Here is a 23,580-nt window from a genome sequence, read left to right on the forward strand (position 1 = left end):
CACCAAAAGAGTAAAAAGACCACCTACAGATTGGGAAAAAATTTTCTGCTATGACATCTCGGACTAGCGCCTGATCTCCAAAATCTAAATGATTCTGTTAAAACTCAACCATAAAAAGACAAACAACCCAATCAAGAAGTGGGCAAAGGATATGAACACGCACTTCACTAAAGAAGATATTCAGGCAGCTAACAGAAAAAGATACATGAGAAAATGCTCTCGATCATTAGCCATTAGAGAAATGCAAATTAAAACTACGACGAGATTCCATCTCACTCCTACAAGGCTGGCATTAATCCAAAAAAATACAAAATAATAAATGTTGGAGAGGCTGCGGAGAGATTGGAACTCATACACTGCTGGTGGGAATGTAAAATGGCACAACCACTTTGGAAATCCATCTGGCGTTTTCTTAAAAAGTTAGAAATAGAACTACTATACAACCCAGAAATCCCACTCCTTGGAATATACCCTAGAGAAATAAGAGCCTTCACACGAACAGATATATGCACACCCATGTTTATTGCAGCACTGTTTACAATAGCAAAAAGCTGGAAGCAACCAAGGTGTCCATCAACGGATGAATGGTTAAATTATGGTATATTCACACAATGGAATACTATGCATCGATAAAGAACAGTGATGAATCTGTGAGACATTTCATAACATGGAGAAACCTGAAAGGCATTATGCTGAGCAAAATTAGTCAGAGGCAAAAGGACAAATATTGTATAAGACCACTATTATAAGATCTTGAGAAATAGTATAAACTGAGAAGAACACATTCTTTTGTGGTTACGAGAGGGGGGAAGGAGGGTGGGAGAGGGTTATTTACTGATTAGTTAGTAGATAAGAAGTACTTTAGGTGAAGGGAAGGACAATACTCAATACACGGAAGGTCAGCTCAACTGGACTGGACCAAAAGCAAAGAAGTTTCCAGGATAAACTGAATGCTTCAAAGATCAGCGGAGCAAGGGCTGGGGTTTGGGGACTATGGCTTAAGGGGACTTCTAAGTCAATTGGCAATAGAAATTCTATTATGAAAACATTCTGCATCCCACTTTGAGCTGTGGCATCTGGGGTCTTAAATGCTAACAAGCGGCCATCTAAGATGCATCGATTGGTCTCAACCGACTTGGATCAAAGGAGAATGAAGAACACCAAGGTCACCCGATAACTATGAGCCCAAGAGACAGAAAGAGCCACATGAACCAGAGACTTACATCGTCCTGAGGCCAGAAGAACTAGATGGTGCCCGGCCACAACCGATGGCTGCCCTGACAGGGAGCACAACAGAGAACCCCTGAGGGAGCAGGAGAACAGTGGGATGCAGACCCCAAATTCTCATAAAAAGACCAGACTTAATGGTCTGACTGAGGCTAGAAGAATCCCAGCAGTCATGGTCCCCAAACCTTCTGTTGGTCCAGGACAGGAACCATTCCCGAAGACAACTCATCAGACATGGAAGGGACTGGACAATGGGTTGGAGAGAGATGCTAACGAAGAGTGAGCTACTTGTATCAGGTGGACACTTGAGACTGTGTTGGCATCTCCTGTCTGGAGGGGAGATGGGAGGGTAGAGAGGGTTAGAAACTGGCAAAACGGTCACGAAAGCAGAGACTGGAAGGAGGGAGCGGGCTAACTCATTAGGGGGAGAGTAAATGGGACTATGTATTAAGGTATATATAAGCTTATATGTGACAAACTGACTTGATTTGTAAACGTTCACTTAAAGGTCAATAAAAATTATTTAAAAAAAATTAAGAGTTTACAAGATGCCCTTTTTTTTTTTTAATAATTTTTATTGAGCTTTAAGTGAACGTGTACAAATCAAGTCAGTCTGTCACATATAAGCTTATATACACCTTACTCCATACTCCCATTTACTCTCCCCCTAATGACTCAGCCCTTCCAGGCTCTCCTTTCGTGACAATTTTGCCAGTTTCTAACCCTCTCTACCCTCCTATCTCCCCTCCAGACAGGAGATGCCAACACAGTCTCAAGTGTCCACCTAATACAAGTAGCTCACTCTTCATCAGCATCTCTCTCCTACCCATTGTCCAGTCCCTTCCATGTCTGATGAGTTGTCTTCGGGAATGGTTCCTGTCCTGTGCCAACAGAAGGTTTGGGGACCATGACCACCGGGATCCCTCTAGTCTCAGTCAGACCATTAAGTCTGGTCTTTTTATGAGAATTTGGGGTCTGCATCCCACCGTTCTCCTGCTCCCTCAGGGGTTCTCTGTTGTGCTCCCTGTCATGGCAGTCACTGGTTGTGGCCGGGCACCATCTAGTTCTTCTGGCCTCAGGACGATGTAAGTCTCTGGTTCATGTGGCCCTTTCTGTCTCTTGGGCTCATAGTTATCGGGTGACCTTGGTGTTCTTCATTCTCCTTTGATCCAGGTGGGTTGAGACCAATTGATGCATCTTAGATGGCCACTTGTTAGCATTTAAGACCCCAGACGCCGCATTTCAAAGTGGGATGCAGAATGTTTTCATAATAGAATTTATATTGCCAATTGACTTAGAAGTCCCCTTAAGCCATAGTCTCCAGACCCCCACCCTTGTTCTGCTGACCTTTGAAGCATTCAGTTTATCCCGGAGACTTCTTTGCTTTTGGTCCAGTCCAGTTGAGCTGACCTTCCGTGTATTGAGTATTGTCCTTCCCTTCACCTAAAGTACTTCTTATCTACTAAGTAATCAGTAAATAACCCTCTCCCACCCTCCTTCCCTCCCCCACCCTGTAACCACAAAAGTATGTGTTCTTCTCAGTTTATACTATTTCTCAAGATCTTATAATAGTGGTCTTATACAATATTTGTCCTTTTGCCTCTGACTCATTTTGCTCAGCATAATGCCTTTCAGGTTTCTCCATGTTATGAAATGTCTCACAGATTCATCACTGTTCTTTATCGATGCATAGTATTCCATTGTGTGAATATACCATAATTTATTTAACCATTCATCCGTTGATGGACATCTTGGTTGCTTCCAGCTTTTTGCTATTGTAAACAGTGCTGCAATAAACATGGGTGTGCATATATCTGTTCGTGTGAAGGCTCTTATTTCTCTAGGGTATATTCTGAGGAGTGGGATTTCTGGGTTGTATAGTAGTTCTATTTCTAACTTTTTAAGAAAATGCCAGATGGATTTCCAAAGTGGTTGTACCATTTTACATTCCCACCAGCAGTGTATAAGAGTTCCAATCTCTCCGCAGCCTCTCCAACATTTATTATTTTGTATTTTTTTGGATTAATGCCAGCCTTGTAGGAGTGAGATGGAATCTCGTCGTAGTTTTAATTTGCATTTCTCTAATGGCTAATGATCGAGAGCATTTTCTCATGTATCTTTTTCTGTTAGCCACCTGAATATCTTCTTTAGTGAAGTGCGTGTTCATATCGTTTGCCCACTTCTTGATTGGGTTGTTTGTCTTTTTGTGGTTGTGTTTTAACAGAATCATATAGATTTTGGAGATCAGGCGCTGGTCCAAGATGTCATAGCTGAAAAGTCTTTCCCAATCTGTAGGTGGTCTTTTTACTCTTTTGGTGAAGTCTTTAGATGAGCATAGTTGTTTGATTTTTAGGAGCTCCCAGCTATCTGGTTTCTCTTCGTCATTTTTGGTAATGTTTTGTATTCTGTTTATGCCTTGTATTAAGGCTCCTAATGTTGTCCCTATCTTTTCTTCCATGATTTTTATCGTTTTAGTCTTTATGTTTAGGTCTTTGATCCACTTGGAGTTAGTTTTTGTGCATGGTGTGAGGTATGGGTCCTCTTTCATTTTTTTGCAAATGGATATCCAGTTATGCCAGCATCATTTGTTAAAAAGACTATCTTTTCCCCGATTAACTGACACTGGGCCTTTGTCAAATATCAGCTGCTCATATGTGGATGGATTTATATCTGGGTTCTCAATTCTGTTCCACTGGTCTATGTGCCTGTTGTTGTACCAGTACCAGGCTGTTTTGACTACTGTGGCTGTATAATAGGTTCTAAAATCAGGTAGAGTGAGGCCTCCCACTTTCTTCTTCTTTTTCAGTAATGCTTTACTTATCTGAGGCCTCTTTCCCTTCCATATGAAGTTGGTGATTTGTTTCTCCATCACATTGAAATGTGGATCGGAAATGCATTGTATGTATAGATGGCTTTTGGTAGAATAGACATTTTTACTATGTTAAGTCTTCCTATCCATGAGCAAGGTATCTTTTTCCACTTAAGTAGGTCCTTTTTAGTTTCTTGTAGTAGTACTTTGTAGTTTTCTTTGTATAGGTCTTTTACATCTTTGGTAAGAATTATTCCTAAGTATTTTATCTTCTTGGGGGCTACTGTGAATGGTATTGATTTGGTGATTTCCTCTTCGATGTTCTTTTTGTTGATGTAGTGGAATCCAAGTCATTTTTGTATGTTTATCATATAACCTGAGACTCTGCTGAACTCTTCTATTAGTTTTAGTAGTTTTCTGGAGGATTCCTTAGGGTTTTCTGTGTATAAGATCATGTCATCTGCAAATAGAGATAATTTTACTTCCTCCTTGCCAGTCCGGATGCCCTTTATTTCTTTGTCTAGCCTAATTGCTCTGGCTAGGACCTCTAGCACAATGTTGAATAAGAGCAGTGACAAAGGGCATCCTTGTCTGGTTCCCATTCTCAAGGGAAATGCTTTCAGGGTCTCTCCATTTAGAGTGATGTTGGCTGTTGAAGATGCCCATTTTGGATTAAAAAGTAAAAAAAAAAACTGTAGCACCAACAGCTGTCTAGAAACTCTGCCCCTATGTAAGCACAATTGTGGAACAGTTCCTTCTGCTCTGATCACTCTTCTCCTTTTTTTCTGTACCTCTCCTCCTCCCGGGCCCTATTCCTGCCTTCTAGAACTACCTGTACTGCTCTCATTCTGCACCCTGATTACACAGATCTCCCCACTTCAAAATTCTATCTAAGACTTCTTAACAAGGAGCACCCCTTAGTTACATGACCAAATATCTCAGATTTTCCAGAACAACCCAGTTTTAAAGCAGTTAGTCTTATTTTCCCTAGCAATGTACTCTTGTGACAAAACAAGTGTCTTGGATAGGAAATACGGCCATTATATCCATGCTACAAAGCCACCCCCTCCTTCGCTTTACCTGACATTTCAACAAAACCACCATTCATTCCAGAAAGATAGTGAAGAATATCTGATAAAACAAAATCTTGCAAAATGGGGAATGACCAGCAGTGATGACTATGTTTTAAAGAAGAGGCATATTACAAAGCCATGGATCTCTAATTCCTGTACATACATTTTCGTCCATGAGGACTTTCCCAGTACCCATCAAACTCCACCCTAACTGACCCGGTATGCAAATAAGTCCCTAGTTTTCCTGTTGTCTCAGTTTTCTTATATTTTTTTTTTCAAAATGAGGGTATACCTGTTTATAAACCCATTGCCATCGAGTGGATTCCGACTCATAGCAACCCTACAGGACAGAGCAGAACTCCCCCACAGAGTTTCCAAGGAGCACCTGGTGGACTGGAACTGCTGAAATTTTCGTTAGCAGCCTTAGCTCTTTACACTACGCAGCCAGGGTTTTCATACCTGTTTATAGGTGCATACAAAAAGAAAAGTTCTAAGAGGCCATGGAATTTTGGTTGCAAGCGGTAGTTACACTGTGGGATGTTATTGTACCAATATTTTGTCTATCATTATTAATGCTCTTAATCATAAATATTCCATACTTCCTCTATTCCCTTCAGGCACTGTGAGTCATGTCTGCTCAGAAAGACACTGTTCTCACAGGCTGCCACTGACAGCCATCGTGAGAGACAGAGCACTTCAGCATCCACTATGCCAGTGTTTACGGAATGCACAAACAGGAGAGAGCTTCACAGAAACAGGCATCTCAGTGGGCTTCCCGCGCAGATGTCAGATCCCTGCAGAAGTCTCCGGAGGCCCGCAGAGCCCACGGTGGACTATTTTTAGTCTCGATAATTAATATTGGAGGAGAAAGGGAAGAGCATGAAAATGTAGCTCCAGCAAAAAGGCAATTACCACCTGTACCATATATTCTCACTTACAAGATGTGTCATTTTCAAAGAAATGAGAAAAGAAACCCTCCCAAACCTATATATTTTAATACTACACCTCTCATGAAGTAGACGTTTAATTCTTCCCCTTGCAAATTCAAAAAATAGCTCCATCTCATAGGTTAATATATGCAGCAACTGTTATGCCTGGATTTTACTACTACAAAAAAATATGTGTTTGTTTCTAAGTCCCAGAAAGCAAGAGTTTGGCTCCCTCACACATACTGAATAATCATGATGAGTGGTTGCTGCAAGACAGCTCTGGCAATGCTTTCCTACTCCTTCACATGCAGGTCCACAACGCCGCATTTTTAGGACATTCTCCCTCTCTGAATTTACATCTTCATTAAATTGGTCTTGTCTGTGAAGAACACTGTATTATCTGTGGCATCGTTCACATCTATTAAGCAAGAGCCTTTTATGCCACCTAGTCAAGGCCCTGGAGCCCTGATGGCATAGTGGTTAAGTGCTTGACTGCTAACCAAAAGGTCAGCAGTTTGAATTCACCAGCTGCTTTTTGGAAACTTTATGGGTCAGTTCTACTCTGCCCTATAGGGTTGCTGTGTGTCAGAATCAACTTGACAACAATGGGTTTGTTTCTTTGGTTTAGACAAAACCCTGAGAATACAATCATTAAACACTTGGTTGCTAACCAAATGGTCAATGGTTTGAACCCATTTAGCAGCGCTTCAGGAGAAAAGACCTACTCCTATCAAGATTACAGCCTAGGAAACCCTACAGGGCAGTTCTACTCTGTCCTGTAGTGTTGCTATGAGTCAGAACTGACCTGATGGCACACAACAACAACGGATGAAGCCCAGTTCATGATGAAAAGCAGAGCAGCCTTAGTGTGCCTCAACATTCAGAAATAAAGATAGTGCCCAACTTAAGATGGGGCTCTATTCCAACGGCTCCATCGTAAATTGGTTCTGACGTAAGTTGAATACCCCTTTTCATTTTTTCTTATTATCACCTTTTATTATCAGTATATATAACTGATCTTCACTTGTCTTTGGAGGTAGGAAACATTACATATAAACTTACAGATATATTTTAACACACATATAAATACATAAAAAATACACAAATCATAACAATTTACCTCAATGATGAACAGTTGGATGACACTGGCATTTTGTCAGTTTTGGTAATAATTCCACTTGTGGAAGGTTGTGGACCATCTGGATTGTTCCTGGGAATGGGGATGGTGTTTCTAGTCAGAAAATTAGTGAGAGTTGTCTTTATAGTCCTTTTCTTTGTTTCTTCATATATTTCAAAGTAACTTCTTACTGCTTCCCAAATTTGCTTATCGACTTTAGCAAAGCGATCAGCATTTGGGTCCATGTTTTTGAGCAACTGAAACTCCTGATTTAATTTAGAAAACTAAATCCATATAACAGCGTTTTGAACAGTAAATCATAAAATTGAACATCTGTGAGTGAACATGTAAGAATGATAACACCAGCAAATTGTACACTGTGACATAGTACATATTACTAATGGCTGGAGAGTATTTGCCTCCTACACATTCATGCTCACTTTCTCTAATCCCATGGGGTCATGGAGGATGTAAAGTTGTATCATATGACAACTATTTTTATTAATTCCGTCCTCTTTTCAATAGACCTCTCTGCGCTAACTGGGATCAGTGTCCTCTCCTTGGAATTCTGTGCTCTCCTCACTTTTGTGAAATTTGCACTCCTCAACATCTAGTCTTTATTCTGACAACTTGTCCTCTATTCCATCATAGCCTATTCTTCCTCTGGCTGCCCTAGAAAAGTTTGTGTTGCCCAGGGATCAGTGCTTTGTTTCCTAAATCTACATGTCCAGCCCAGAATTTCTCTGTGATTTATATTTATATATTCACATGTCTAGCAGGTGTCTTCTATTGAATATATCATAGGAATCTCAAGTTCAACACATCCCAAACTTTTCCCTCTAAGCCAACTCTACTCCTGTGCTTTTAGCTTAATTGCTGGTGCTACAATCTACTTAGTCACCCAATGTTGACATATACATGTCTTCCATGGATTCTCCTTTTCATCCTCTACATCCAATTTATATCCAGTCCAAAATAAATTGATACACAAAATAGTTCTTGAATCCACATATTCTTCTTTATCTCTATCAACACTACTCTGGTCCAGATTCTTACAATCTCTTGCCTGGACAACTGTAGCAGCCTCCTAAATTTTCTCCCCTTTTCAAAACCTGCATTTCATCTTCCATCTTCCAGAGAGCTCTTTCTAAAATATAATCTAAACTATGTAATTATCCAATTTAAAATACTTCATGGTTCCCTATCATCTCAAGGATAAAATCCAAATCCTGAGCTGCTGTACATGTTTCCCCCTCTACAACCTGGCTCCTGCTTCTCTAGAAGTCTGAATTCAGGGTGCCACCTCTGTTGCTCTGGAGGAAGGTCCTTGTCTCTTTCATCTTCTGTTTTTTGGCTCCTTGGTGATCTCATGTGGCATGGCATCTATCTTCCTCCATCTGTGCTTGCTTGCTTCCTTGCTCAATCTGCTTATTTATATCTCAAAAGAAATTTACTTAAAACATACTCTAGGAGGCGGGGCCAAGATGACAGAGTAGTCAGACATTTCCAGTGGTCCCTTTTACAGCAAAGACCCGAAAAAACAAGTGAATCATTATATATAACAATCTAGGAGCCCTGAACATCTAAGGCAAAGTTGGGGAATTGGACTGAGTGGCAGGGGGAGGGCGAGATGCTTCAGAAGCAGCAAGGAGTTGCCAGACCTAACACAATGGAAACCAGTACCCCAAAGGCTGGATCCACTGGCACAAGTATGGTAAGACAAGCAGTGGTGTTAGGGCCACGTTTTCCACATCAGGAGAGACCAAGTCGTGGAGAGTTCACTCTCGCCTCAATAATCAGCAAAAAGTGGTGCTCTCAGCAAAAGATAAGTACTTGCGTCTAATCTATCATGCAGATGAAAAAACACCCCTTTGAAAAAGACTCTCTCCTATTTAAACAACCCCTCCCCACTCTGCACCAGGTCCCAAGCCAGCTTCAGTGATAGCCACTTTCCCTGGGCTATAAGTAGCACCCATCTCAATCCCCGAGCCATCATCTAGTCTTGAAGAAAGAACACATTAACAAACAGAGGAAAAAAAATAACCTGCTGGCTCCCCTAAGCTGGCAACTCAGGGTACAAACTCCTTTGCCTAGACACAGGCATAAGAGATCCACAGACTTTAAATGCCTTTCACCCCTGAAGAGACTTGTGTGGGCCAATTTCAACAGCATAGACCCTCATTAGCACAGTACAACAAAGTATATATCTGAAGTCTAGCTTCAGCTGTTTCAGCTATATGGCAGAGAGGTAAGTTTGCGACTTTTGACATTGCTTTGCCTATTAAGCAGGGTCCTTACCTACCCACAGCAGGAGCCAGAGAACTGGTGGTTTCAGTCACGCCACCTAGCTACCCTCGACAGGGGTCCAAGGACAAGTGGTGTCTCCCAGTCTTACAGCCAACAGCATTGGGTGTCCATAGTCCAGCTGCAAAATGCACCCACCTAGGCACTCTTAGGGAACAGATACAAAATTTCCTCTTAGACACTCAGGGGAGATTGTCAATCCCTTGCCTTGCTCAGTGTGTGACTCCCCAACTGCAACCACATACCTGTGCCTATACCAATAACCCCTGCTCATCTAAGACTGTAGGTGAGAACCTGCTCCACACACTTGGTGACTGACAACCAGGACACCTGAGCTAAATCCACACAAGAAAAGTAAATAGACTTCTGGACTCATATACTTAGTAACAGCTATAACCACCAGTGACAGGATGTTAGAGCTTCAAAGTTGCCTGTAATCAAACTAGCATACTCAAACAGCCTATTTGGACATATAAAAACAAAACAAGATGACAGGACACAGTAAGCAAACACAAAATAAATAAAAAACTTATTGATGGCTCAAAGACACCTGTTGATATCAAAACACATAAAAATGTACACCACGATGGCTTCAACAAGCTCCAAAAACAAAAAATCAAGAAATCTTCCAGAGGACGAGAACTTCGTGGAATTATCAGAGGTAGAATACAAAAGATTAATATACAAAGTCTTCAGGAGATCAGGAAGGAGATCAGGCAAAAAGCAGAACAAGCCAAGGAGTGCACAGACATAGCATTAGAGGAACTTAAGACAATTAAAGAAGAGCATAATGACAAATTTAATAGATTGCAAGAATTCAGAGATAGACAGCAAAGAGAAATTCAAATTAACAATAAAATTATAGAATTAGGCAACTCAATAGAAAGTCATAGGAGCATAACTGAGGAAATGGAAGTCAGAATTAGTGAGACTGACGATAAAAGACTTGACATCAACATATTTGAGGAAAAATCAGATAAAAGAATTTAAAAAAATGAAGAAATCGTAAGAATTATGTGAGACTCTATCAAGAGGAATAACCTGTGGTTGATTGGAGTACCAGAACAGGGGGGATAACAGAAAACACAGAGAGAACTGTTGAAGATTTGTTGGCAGAAAACTTCCCTGATATCATGAAAGATAAGAAGGTATCTATCCAAGACGCTCATTGAACCCCACACAAAGTAGATCCCAAAAAGAAAGTCATCAAGACATATTATAATCAAACTTACCGAAACCAAAGATAAAGACAGAATTTTAAGAGCGGCTAGGGATAAACAAAAAGTCACCTGCAAAGGAGAGTCAATAAGACTAAACTCAGACTACTCAGCAGAAACCATGCAGGCAAAAAGGCAATGGGATGACATATATACTGCATTGAAAGGATAAAAAAGGTCTCCCAAGAATTATATACCCAGCAAAACTCTCAAATAAGAAGGTGAAATCAGGACTCTGCCAGATAAACAGAATTCTAGAGAATTTGAAAAAAACAAGACCAGACTTACAAGAAATACAAAAGGGAGTCCTCCAGTTAGAAAATCAATAACATCAAGACAACAACCCAAGATTAGAACACAGAACAAAACAACCAGATATCAACCCAGATAGAGAAATCACAAAAATAAATCAAAACTAAAATGCTCAAAACAGGGTAACAGAGACATCATTATGTAAAAGATGACAACATTAAATCACAAAAGAGGGACTAATAAATGGGGTCATAGATCTTTCATATGGAGAGGAAGTCAAGGTAATATAAAGAAATAAAAGTTTTGTTTAAACTTAAAAAAAAATAGGGGTAAATATTACAGTAACCATGAAGGAATCTAAAAATTCTATACATCAAAATAAAAAACTAGAAAAACTTAAAGACTCAGCAAACATAAAAGCAACAACAAAAAAGAGGAAAATAAAATATATGAAGAAAAACGACTCAGCACAGAAAATTAAGTGGCAAAAAGAAACTGTCAACAACACACAAAAGACATCAAAATGACAGCACTAAACTCATATGTATCAATAATTACCCTGAACGTAAATGGACTAAACGTACCAATAAAGAGACAGTGGCAGAATGGATTAAAAAAAATTACATGACCTGTATCTATGCTCCCTACAAGAGACACACCTTAGACTTAAAGACACAAACAAACTAAAACTCAAAGAATGGAAAAAAATACATCAAGCAAACAACAATCAAAAAAGAGCAGGAGTGGCAATATTCATTTCTGACAAAATAGTCTTCAAAGTAAAATCCACCAGAAAGGGTAAGGAAGTACACTCAATATGCCAGGAAGATATAGCCATGATAAATATTTATGCACCCAATGACAGGGCTTCAAGATACATAAAACAAACTCTAACAGCATTGAAAAGAGAGATAGACACCTCCACAATAATACTAACAGACTTCAACACGCCACTTTTGGTGAAGGACAGAACATCCAGAAAGAAGCTCAATAAAGACACTGAAGATCTAAATGTCACAGTCAACCAACTTTACCTTGTAGACATATACAGAACACTCCACCCAACGGCCTCCAAATATACTTTCTTTTCCAATACACATGGAACTTTCTCCAGAATAGGCCACAATTAGGTCATAAAGCAAGCCTTAACAGAATCCAAAATATCGAAATATTACAAAGCATCTTTTCTGACTATAAAGCCATAAAAGTAGAAGTCTATAACAGAAAAAGCAAGGAAAAAAATCAAACACGTGGAAACTGAACAACACCTTGCTAAAAAATGACTTGGTTATAGAAGAAATTAAGGATAGAACAAAGAAATTCATTGAATCATATGAGAATGAAAATACTTCCTATCAGAACCTTTAGGACACAGCAAAAGCTGTGCACAATGGTCAGCTTATAGCAATAAATACATATATACAAAAAGAAGAAAGAGCCAAAAATCAACGAATTATCCCTACAACTCAAACAAATAGAAAGAGAGCAGGAAAAGAAGCCCCTGGGCACCAGAAGAAAGCAAATAATAAAAATGAAAGCAGAATTAAATGAAATAGAGAACAGAAAAACAATTGAAAGAGTTAACAGGACCAAAAGCTGGTTCTTTGAAAAAATCAACGAAATTGATGAACCATTGGCAAAACTGACAAAACAAAAACAGGAGAGGAAGCAAATAACCCAAATAAGAAATAGGATGTACGATATCACAACAGATCCCACTGAAATTAAACGAATCAGAACAGAATATTATGAAAAATTGTACTCTAACAAATTTGAAAACCTAGAGGAAATGGACAAAGTTCTAGAAACATACTACCTACCTAAACTAACACAACCAGGGATAGAACAACTAAATAAACCCATAACAAAAGAAAAGATTGAAGAGGTAATTAAAAAAAAAAAAAAAACTCCCAACAAAAAAAAGCCCTGGCCCTGAGGTCTTCACTGGAAAACTCTGCCAAACTTCCAGAGAAGAGTTAACACCACTATTACTAAAGGTATTTCAGAGCATAGAAAAGGATGGAATACTCCGAAATGCATTGTATGAAGCCAGCATAACCCTGATACCAAAAGCAGGTAAAGACCCCACAAAAAAAGAAAATTACAGACCTATATCCCTCATAAATATACGAAGCCAGCATAACCCTGATACCAAAAGCAGGTAAAGACCCCACAAAAAAAGAAAATTACAGACCTATATCCCTCATAAACATAGACACCAAAATCCTCAACAAAATTCTAGCCAAAAGAATTCAACAACATATCAAAAAAATAATTCACCATGACCAAGTGAGATTCATACCAGGTATGCAGGTGTGGTTTAATATTAGAAAAACTATCAATGTAATACATCACATAAACAAAACAAAATACTAGAACCACATGATCTTAATCAATTGATGCAGAAAAGGCATTTGACAAAGTCCAACACCTATTTATGATAAAAACTCTCAGCAAAATAGGAATAGAAGGAAAATTCCTCAACATAATAAAGGGCATTTATACAAAGCCAACAACCAACATCATCCTAAATGTAGAGAGTCTGAAAGCATTCCCCTTGAGACTGGGAACCAGACAAGGATGCCCTTTATCACCACTCTTATTCAACATTGTGCTGGAGATCCTAGCCAGAGAAATTAGGCTAGATAAAGAAATAAAGAGCATCCAAATTGGTAAGGAAGAAGTAAAAGTATCTCTATTTGCAGGTGATATGATCTCATATGCAGAAAACCCTAAAGCATCCACAAGTAAATCACTGAAACTAAAATATTTCAACAAAGTATCAGCATACAAGATTAACACAAAAATCAGCTGGACTCCTCTACACCCACAAAGAGAACATCAAAGGGGAAATCACCAAATCAATACTATTACAATAGCCCCCCAAGAAGATAAAATACTTTATTAATAAATCTAACCTGAGATGTAAAAGACCTATACAAAGAAAACTACAAGAGACTACTGCAAGAAACTAAAAGAGACCTGCATAAGCGAAAAAACGTACCTTGCTCATGGATAGGAAGACTCAACGTTGTGAAAATGTCTATTCTACCCAAAGCAATATATAGATACAATGCAATCCTGATCTGAATTCCAATGACATTTTTAAGAAGATGGAGGAACAAATCACCAACTTCATAGTGAAAGAGAAGAGGTCCTGGATAAGTAAAGCGTTACTGAAAAAGAAGAACAAAATGGGAGGCCTCACACTACCTGATTTTAGAACCTATTATATGGCCGCAATAGTCAAAACAGCCTAGTACTGGTACAACAACAGATACGTAGACCAATGGAACAGAATTGAGAACCCAGACATAAATTCATCCACATATGAGCACCTGATATTTGACAAAGGCCCAAAATCCGTTAACTGGGGAAAAGATAGTCTCTTCAACAAATGGTGCTGGAGTAACTGGATATCCATGGGCAAAAAATGAAACGAGACCCATACCTCACACCATGCACAAAAACTAACTCAAAATGGACCAAACACCTAGATATAAAATCTAAAATTATAAAGGCCATGGAAAAAAAAAATAGGAGCCCTGATATATGGCATAAACAGCATACGAAACATTACTAACGATGCATGAACACCAGAAGAGAAGCTAGATAATTGGGAGTTCCTAAAAGTCGAACACCTATGCTCATCCAAATACTTCACCAAAGCAGTAAAAAGACAAGCTACAGGCTGGGGAAAAAATTTTGGCTACAACAAATCTGATCAGCGTCTGATCTCTATAATCTACAAGATACTGCAAAACCTTAACAACAAAAGGATAAATAACCCAATTAAAAAACGGTCAAAGGATATGAACAGGTACTTCACCAAAGAAGACATTCGGGTGGCTAATAGATACATGAGGAAATGTTCATGATCATCAGCCATTAGAGAATGCCAATCAAAACTATTTGAGATACCACCTCACCCCAACAAGGCTGGCATTAATCCAAAAAACACAAAATAATAAATGTTGGAGAGCTTGTGGAGACACTGGAATAGTTATACACTATTGGTGGGAATGTAAAATGTTACAACCACTTTGGAAATCAATTTGGTGCTTCCTTAAGAAAAAATTTTTTTTTTTTTTTCCTTAAAAAGCTAGAAATAGAACTACCATATGATCCAGCAATCCCACTCCTTGGAATATATCCTAGAGAAATACGAACCCTCACACAAACAGGTATATGCACAACCATGTTCACTGCTGCACTGTTTGCAATAGCAAAAGGATGGAAGCAACCTAGATGCCCATCAAGGGATGAATGGACAAATTATGGTATGTTCACACAACAGAATACTATGCAATGATAAAGAACAATGATAAATCCTGGAAACGTCTCATAACATGGAGGAATCTGGAAGGCATTATGCTGAGTGAAATTGCTCAGTTACAAAAGGAAAAATATTGTGTGAAACCACTATTTTAAGAACTCAAGAAAAGGTTTAAATACAGAAGAAAATATTCTTTGATGGTTATGAGGGTGGGGAGGGAAGGAGAAGTGTAACCACTAACTAGATGGCAGACAAGAATTATTTTAGGTGAAGGGAAGGACAACACACAATACAGGGGTAGTCAGCATACTGTACTAAACCAAAAGCTAGGAAGTTTCCTGAATATAACCAAATGCTTTGAAGGCCAGAGTAGCAGGGATGGGGGTCTGGGGACCATGGTCTCAGCAGACATCTAGGTCAATTGGCATAACAAAGTATATTAAGAAAATATTCTGCATCCCGCTTTGGTGAGTGGTGTCTAGGGTCTGAAAAGTTGGCAAGCGGCCATCTAAGATGCATCAATTGGTCCCAACCCACCTGGAGCAAAGGAGAATGAGGAATACGGAGACCCCAAGAGACAGAAAGGGCCACATAAACCAGAGACTCTATCAGCCTGAGACTGGAAGAACTAGACGGCTCCTGGCTACTACCAATGACTGCCCTGATGGGGAACACAACAGAGAATCCCTGACAGAACAGGAAAAAGTGGGATGCAGACCTCAAATTCTAGTAAAAAGTCCAGAGTTAATGGTCTGACTGAGTCTGGAGGGACCCCAAGTGTTATGACCCCTGGACTCTGTTAGCACAAAATGAAAACCATTCCCAAAGCCAACTCTTCAGACAAAGATTAGACTGGACTATAAGACATAGAATGATACTGGTGACATAGCATGATACTGGTGAGGAGTGTGCTTCTTAGCTCAAATAGACACATGAGACTATGTGGGCAGCTCCTGTCTGGAGGTGAGATGAGAAGGCAGAGGGGCACAGGAGCTGGTTGAATGGACATGGGAAATACAGGGTGGAGGGAAGGAGCGTGCTGTCACATTGTAGGGAGAGCAGCTAGGGTCACATAACAATGTATGTGTAAGTTTTTGTATGAGAAAATGACTTGAATCGTAAACTTTCACTTAAAGCACAATTAAAAAAAAAAGAAAAAAACACTCTATACTAATACTGTCTCATTAACATAACAAAAAACTGTTTCCAAATGGGAATATAACCACAGGCATGGGGGTTAGGATTGACAACACATATTTTGGGGAGACACAATTCAATCTGTAACAGCAATGTTCTCATCTATCTTACCTTTTCTCCCCTCTTTAATGTGATCATGCTCTCCTAATTAACTCAACCACATCCTACATCCCAGACTTAGCAACTGTCTCTTATTCTATAAGATTCTTCTCCAGAACCTTCCTTGAAAGAGTTTCCCTAGCATCCATGATACTTCACGCCAGTTCCATCGCTGAACCTGAAAAGTAATAAATCCACTAGGAGGTGAACTCCATGAGGGCGAGAACTTTATCGTGTTCACTGTTGTGTCCTCAGTGCCTGAAGTACTGCTTTGAACTTCATGTTTGTAAATGAGCGTTTCCACATATTCATTTGGAAAGCAAGGCACACAATGTGGACGAGAAAGAGCATGAACCTAAGTTCATGCAGTGTGTTTTCTCCAGGGCTCTATCCTGACTGTTAAGAAAAGTTCCTAAGAATAATGGGGAATATTTAGGAGTCTTGGTTTAAGAATCAGCTTACTCCTTTGCTTCTTTGTGTTCACGTTCCTAAGAAACACTGGAAGGAAGTTGTGCTTTGGTTTGGAGTTTCTCTCTCATTTCCCCTTAAATCCATCTGTGATGCCCCTAACCTTAACACCCTTTGTGTTTTCCCCCAAGATTCAGTCTGGGGTTCTCTGTTCTCCTCATTTCACTGGATTCTCCTGGGTCACTTCCTTCATTCCCACTGCTGGGGCTATCACCTCCATGGGCAAGATTCTGAAATCACCAACTGACTACTAACTGCCCTCCTTAGCTCTGGGTCCACGTTCGAACTGCATGCCAGGCTACTCTCTTCCAGAGTGTTTCTGCTGTTGATTCAAATAAGACACTAAAATAGGATTTATCCTTCCCTCCGCCAAAGAAGCCCTCTTTGTGACATTCTTGTTTTATTCGATGGCACCAACATTCTAAATCACTCAACTTTGTCATCTTCTTCTATGCCTCCCCAATTTAATTGGTAACTACAGCCTTTTTAATTAATACAGATGTGGAGAAACTGACAAAGTTTTCAGATATTACAATTAGCTGGGCTTAGCTGATGTGGAAGGTATAGGAAAACCATGGAATATAAGGCCAAAATGTTAGGAGAGAACCAGACATTGTGAGGTCTCGGACTGCAAACCAAGGAGCTTGGAATTCATTCGAAAGGAGTCTTTGAAGGTGATGAGTGTAACAGTACAAGAACTGACTTGTAGCAAAAATGAATCTGAGTTTGGCCTGTAGAAAAGCCAGAATAGTGGGATGGGGAGGGCACTGAAAGTACAAATGTTCAAAGGTTCATAGTTCGGTCACACACCAGCTGTTTGCCCTTGAGTAAGATACTGAGCTTCTCTGAGCTGCAGTATCCTCTCTATGAAATAAGTTTATCTATCATAACTAACTGTTGCTGTTGAGTTGATTCCGACTCATAGCGACCCTATAGGACAGAGTAGAACTGCCCCATAGAGTTTCCAAGGAGCACTGGTGGATTCAAACTGCTGACCTTTTGGATAGAGCAGCTGTAGCGCTTAACCACTATGCAACCAGGGTTTCCTTATGTATCAAAGAAACATTTTACAGGTTAGAAGTAATTCATGCAAAAGCACCTATAATGGTGTCAACACCTTTTAGGTATCAAATGACCTAAAATGACTATTACTAGTCTAGGGAACATCCTAGATATCTTGACTCTTTCCATCCTCAGTCCTGGCTATAACTTAGCCTAATCACAAGGAATGCTGATCTTGTTCCTGGGGTCCCTCAGCCCCAATCAATGCCCTAGAGGAACCTGTCTCCTACCCTCCATTCAGACCATGAGCTACCTGACAGCACAGCTGTTGCTTGCTCGTCTCTGTATCCACATTGTATAACCTACACCGAACACATAGAAAGAGCTCAATGTGTTCAATGAATGGAAGAGTAAATGAATGAATGAAAGTCCACAGTTTGGCCCTGACCAGTTTCCTTTCTCCTCTAGTTAGATTTACAGCTATTTGAACAGCAGAGTACTTCTCCAGTCCTGTGAGCACTTGTGAGTTGCCCTTGGAACCTATAGGCAGATATTATCTGGTACTTGGGCCTCTTTTTCTTCTTTCCAAGTACCCTCAAGTACACTTAGAAGCTGTTCAAATTGGCAGACAGAACTTCCTCTTATATCTTCTAGAAATAAGCTAATAAGAATGCTTTAGTCCAATTTACATTAAAAGTTAATGCCTTTATTTATTCATCTACTTTTACGGATCTACTGTGCCTTCCTAAATCCATCTTCAGCAATTTGGGTTCCTCTCTGGACACAGCTGCCCTTGCTGAAGCAGATCTGTATATATATATATAGAAACAGGCAATTAGCTGCCGCGTGAACTGCCGGTCGGGAGACACTCATCCTGTTCAAATGATGGCAGCTTTCCCAGACCTCCCAGACAGACTCTGACGTCCCTGACCGCCGCCCTGGTTCTTTCTAGACCTTTGCTGCCTGCTTCCTCTGCATTTGTCTGAGCATCTCCTCTTGCAGGACAATGAATAACTGATGTGCTTTTTAATTTGAGGTAAAAGCCATGGAGTCAGAGGTTTTTTCTGGAACAGCTGACCCCACAAGGACTGCCCACACTCCCGTTCCTCCTGCCTCTACATTAAGTAAATCCACCCTACTAATATCATCATATCAGTCTGCGAGCCTTTTTTCTTTCCCATTTCTGGAGCAATGGGACTATGACCCGCCCAAGAACCAGTTAGGGGATGTTCCGGGAGAAAAAGAAAACACAAATGAAACAGTAAGAACTGGAATGAAAAAAAAAAAAAGTGCAAGTAAAATTAGGAAAAACTCTTGGACTGAAATTAATAAGTGAATGAGCAATTCCCTCCCCATTTTTTATAGTTTCTGTTAGCAATCAATCTGTGGAGAGAGTAAGGAAAAGGAGTCCCCTAAGGGTTTCTGTCTATTCGGTTTTAATTCCATAGATAAGTGTGATCTAACCTGGAAGAAAAGGGTTACTTGTTGACTTGCAATGGAATTTTGTTTACAGAAAAACCTGAATTTTAATTCCAGTCACACCACCTGTGGGGTAAGTGACTCGTGTTACCAGCAGAGTGCTTGACTCACCATAGATGCCCAGCAAATGCCAGCAGTGACCACCAACACTGTGTTGTTATTGCTATTGGTATTTTAAGGTCTATTACATGAGCAGGACTGAACTGTCTCAAAATCCACTTAGGCCCCTCATGTCCTTCTCACTGTTGCCAGGGAGAAGGTCCTCACTGGGATGGAGAAGTATATAGCCCTTAAAGGTCTGGTATCATGAGATTTTGGCAGGGCCAGTAGGGCTAATCGATCTCTGGATTATTAGAGATGGAGGTCAGAATATTTCCCATAAATCTTCTCTCCCTAGAGGACCTAATGCTGCTTTGTGCAGATAGTAGGTGGCACTTAATAAGTACCTATCAAGTTCAATTTAATTCAGTCAGGTTCATGGTCTCTACATCTAGTGCCTGCTTCTGATAGTCATCAAAGGAGCTGGTAATAGAATTCCACAACTGTCAACTGAATCACAGACTCAAAGTACAGCAATACAGCCTTAAACCACTGCTTTTCTGCACTGAGGACACACAGCATAGATCATGGGTTCTAAAGTCAGGCCGTGGGTTTCAGCTTCAGCTATTCCTTTAAGTGAATCAACAATATTGATGGTATTACCAAAAGAGTTAAATAAAGACTTGCAGAAGAATTCAATAGACCAAAGTCTATAAAACATAGACCACAACACTGGGCAGATAGCATGTGCTCACATGCATTCAAGTCGTTTGCCTTTTACAAGCCATTAAAAAAAAAAAAAAAATTTTTTTTTTTTTAGTCAGTAGCAGTTCTTCAGATCCATGCCTTCAGATCTGCATTCTGCTCAGAGACGCAATACAAGGACTCTTTTTTTTTTTTTTTTTTTATAATTTTGACCAGTCCAGGTATGAGAGGCTGCTATTTTTATTTCTTCCCAACACTGGAGGCTATTCAAAGACTGCCTCTGCAGCTTGTTTTTGTGATTTTAATTAAGTAAGGATTTACAGTACTTGATTCAGTGAAGCCCAAGTAATAGAGAGGAGGTGAGCTGGTTGAACCCTGACTCTAGGGTGTTACTCCCAGCTTTGCAGATGACGCTGGCGATCTAACCTGGCATCTTACTGTGAAGGAGAATTAATTAAAAATGTTTATATAGCTCTTTGCAAATATAATTTCAGCCACAATAATCAACGATAGTAATATAGGATCTGAGCCCCTGGGGAGTAAGCTACCCTTTACCAGTGGTCATATGCCTGGAAACCAGCCTTTCCAGGGCATGCATAACAGTTGCCTGGTGTTCAGTAGATGTCAAGGCATTCCAGGGAAATGCACAGTTTACTCCAGGGAGTCCCTTTGATCATCTTAGAATAACTGTATCATCCTTGGCACCTGTCACTTCAATTTGCCATTAATTCTAATATATTTGGAATATCTTTCTTTCCTGTCATTACCATCACCGTGGCCTTGGTTCAAGCCCTCAGTTGTTTGTCCTTTTCTCAAAAATTGCAACAGGTTTCCACAGCTGGTTTCTCTATCTCCAAGCTCACTGTAATGCAAACCTTCTTTCATACTAGTATGAGAGTGAATATTATTTTCTTTTTACAAACCGAGAGCTGACCCTGTCACTTCTTTGATCCTGGTCCATCACTGACTCCTTGCAACATGCAGAATAAACTCCAAACTTTTGGGTATGTTACATACAAGGAAAGGAATGTCAAACAGAACTAACATTTAGGGTTGCCTATTAGGAGTCTAAAATTTTTTTTTTTAGAAGTCTGGAGCCCTGATGGCCCCGTGGTTAAGAGCTTGGCTGCTAACCAAAAGGTCAGCAGTTTGAATCCACCGACTGTTCCTTGGAAACCCTATGTGGCAGTTCTACTCTGTCCTATGTGATCACTGTGAGTTGGAGCTGACTCAAGAGCAACAGATTTGGTTTTTTGGTTTTGGCTAGAGTCACAGGAGCACCAGCAGTGTTTAAACACTCTACTGCTAACCAAAGGGTCAGCAGTTTGAACCTACCAGCTGCTCCACAGGAGAAAGATGTGACAATCTGCTTCTGTAAAGATTACAGCCCAGGAAACGTTATGGGGCAGCTCTGCTCTGACATACAGGGTAGCAATAAATTTGAATTGACTTGTTGACAAAGAGTTTTATTTTTTAGTCCTCCAAATGAGAAGAAATACCTGCAAACATCCATTAATAATCAGAATGTGGAATGTATAAAGCATAAATCTAGGAAAATTGGAAATTGTCAAAAGTGAAATGGAACACATAAACATCGTTATCCTAGGCGTTAGTGAGCTGAAATGGTCTGGTATTGGTCATTTTGAATCAGACAATCATATGGTCTATTATGCCAGAAATGACAACTTGAACAGGGATGGTGTTGCATTTATCGTGGGAAAGAATATTTCGAAGTCTATCCTGAAGTACGACCCTTTCAATGATAGGATGATATCCATACATCTACAAGGAAGACCAGTTAATACGACTATTATTCAAATTTACACACCAATCACTAAGACCAAAGATGAAGAAATTAAAGATTTTAAACAATTTCTGCAGTCAAAAATTGATCGAACATCCAAGCAGGGTGCATTGATAATTACAGTGATTGGAATTCAAAACTTGGAAACAAAGAAGAAGGATTGGTAGTTGGAAAATACGGTCTTGGTGATAGAAATGATGCCAGAAATTGCATGATAGAATTTTGCAAGACCAATGACTTCTTCATTGCAAACATTCAACAACACAAACAGTGGCTATACATGTGGACTTTGCCGGATGGAATACACAAGAATCAAGTCGACTATATCTGTGGAAAGAGGTGATGGAAAAGATCAATATCATCAGTCAAAACAAGACCAGGGGTTGACTATGGAACAGATCATCAATTGCTCATATGCAAGTTCAAGTTGAAGCTGAAGAAAATTAGAGAAAGTTCACAAAAGCCAAATATCTGGAGCATATCCCACCTGAATTTAGATACCATTTCAAGAGTAGATTTGACACACTGAACACTTATGACCAAAGACCAGACAAGTTGTAGAATGACACCAAAGACGTCATACGTGAAGAAAGTAAGAAGTCATTAAAAAGACAGGAGAGAAAGAAAAGACCAAAATGAATGTCAGAAGAGACTCGGAAACTTACTCTTGAATGTCGAGTGACTAAAGCAAATGAAAGAAACAATGAAGTAAAAGAGATGAACGGAAGATTTCAAAGGGCTGCTCCAGAAGAAAAAAACAAAGTATTATAATGAAATGTGCAAACCAAAAGGGAAGAACACTGTCAGCATTTCTCAAGCCGAAAGAACTGAAGAAAAAATTCAAGCCTCCAGTTGCAATATTGAAAGATTCTGTGGGCAAAATACTAAAAGATGCAGGAAGCATCAAAAGAAGATGGAAGCAATACACAGAATCACTATACCAAAAAGAATTGGTCAATATTCAACCATTTCAGTAGGTAGCATATGATCAGGAACTGATGGTACTGAAGGAAGAGGTCCTAGCTGCACTGAAGGCACTGGCAAAAAACAACACTCCAGGAACTGATGGAATACCAACAGAGATGTTTCAACAAATGGATGTGTGCTGAAAGTGCTTACTTGTCTATGCCATGAAATATGGAAGAGAGATACTTAGCCAACTGATTGTAAGATATCCGTATTTATGGCTATTCCAAGGAAAAGTGATCCCACTGAATGTGGAAATTGTCGAATAATATCATTAATATCACATGCAAGTAAAATTTTGCTGAAGATCATTCAAAAGCTGCTGTAGCAGTGCATTGACAGGGAACTGCCAGAAATTCAAGCCGGATTCAGAAAAGGCTGTGGAACCAGGAATATCATTGCTGATGTCAGATGGACCCTGGCTGAAAGCAGAAAATATCAGAAAGATGTTTACCTGTGTTTTATTGACTATGCAAAGGCATTCAACTGTGTGGATTATAACAAGTTATGGATAACATTGTGAAGAATGGGAATTCTGGAACACTTAATTGTGCTCATAAAGGACCTATATATAGATCAAGAGGCAGTCATTTGAACAGAACAAGGGGGTACTGTGT

General features: G+C 39.7%; 1 protein-coding gene across 5 annotated transcripts in view; it reads right to left on the reverse strand.

Moving 5' to 3' along the window:
- OPCML (opioid binding protein/cell adhesion molecule like) overlaps positions 1-23,580 on the reverse strand; it is a 1,635,517-nt gene that overhangs the window by 292,108 nt on the left and 1,319,829 nt on the right. The window lies entirely within an intron of this gene.

This window comes from Elephas maximus, chromosome 17, assembly GCF_024166365.1.
Source record: "Elephas maximus indicus isolate mEleMax1 chromosome 17, mEleMax1 primary haplotype, whole genome shotgun sequence".
Taxonomy (NCBI): domain Eukaryota; kingdom Metazoa; phylum Chordata; class Mammalia; order Proboscidea; family Elephantidae; genus Elephas; species Elephas maximus.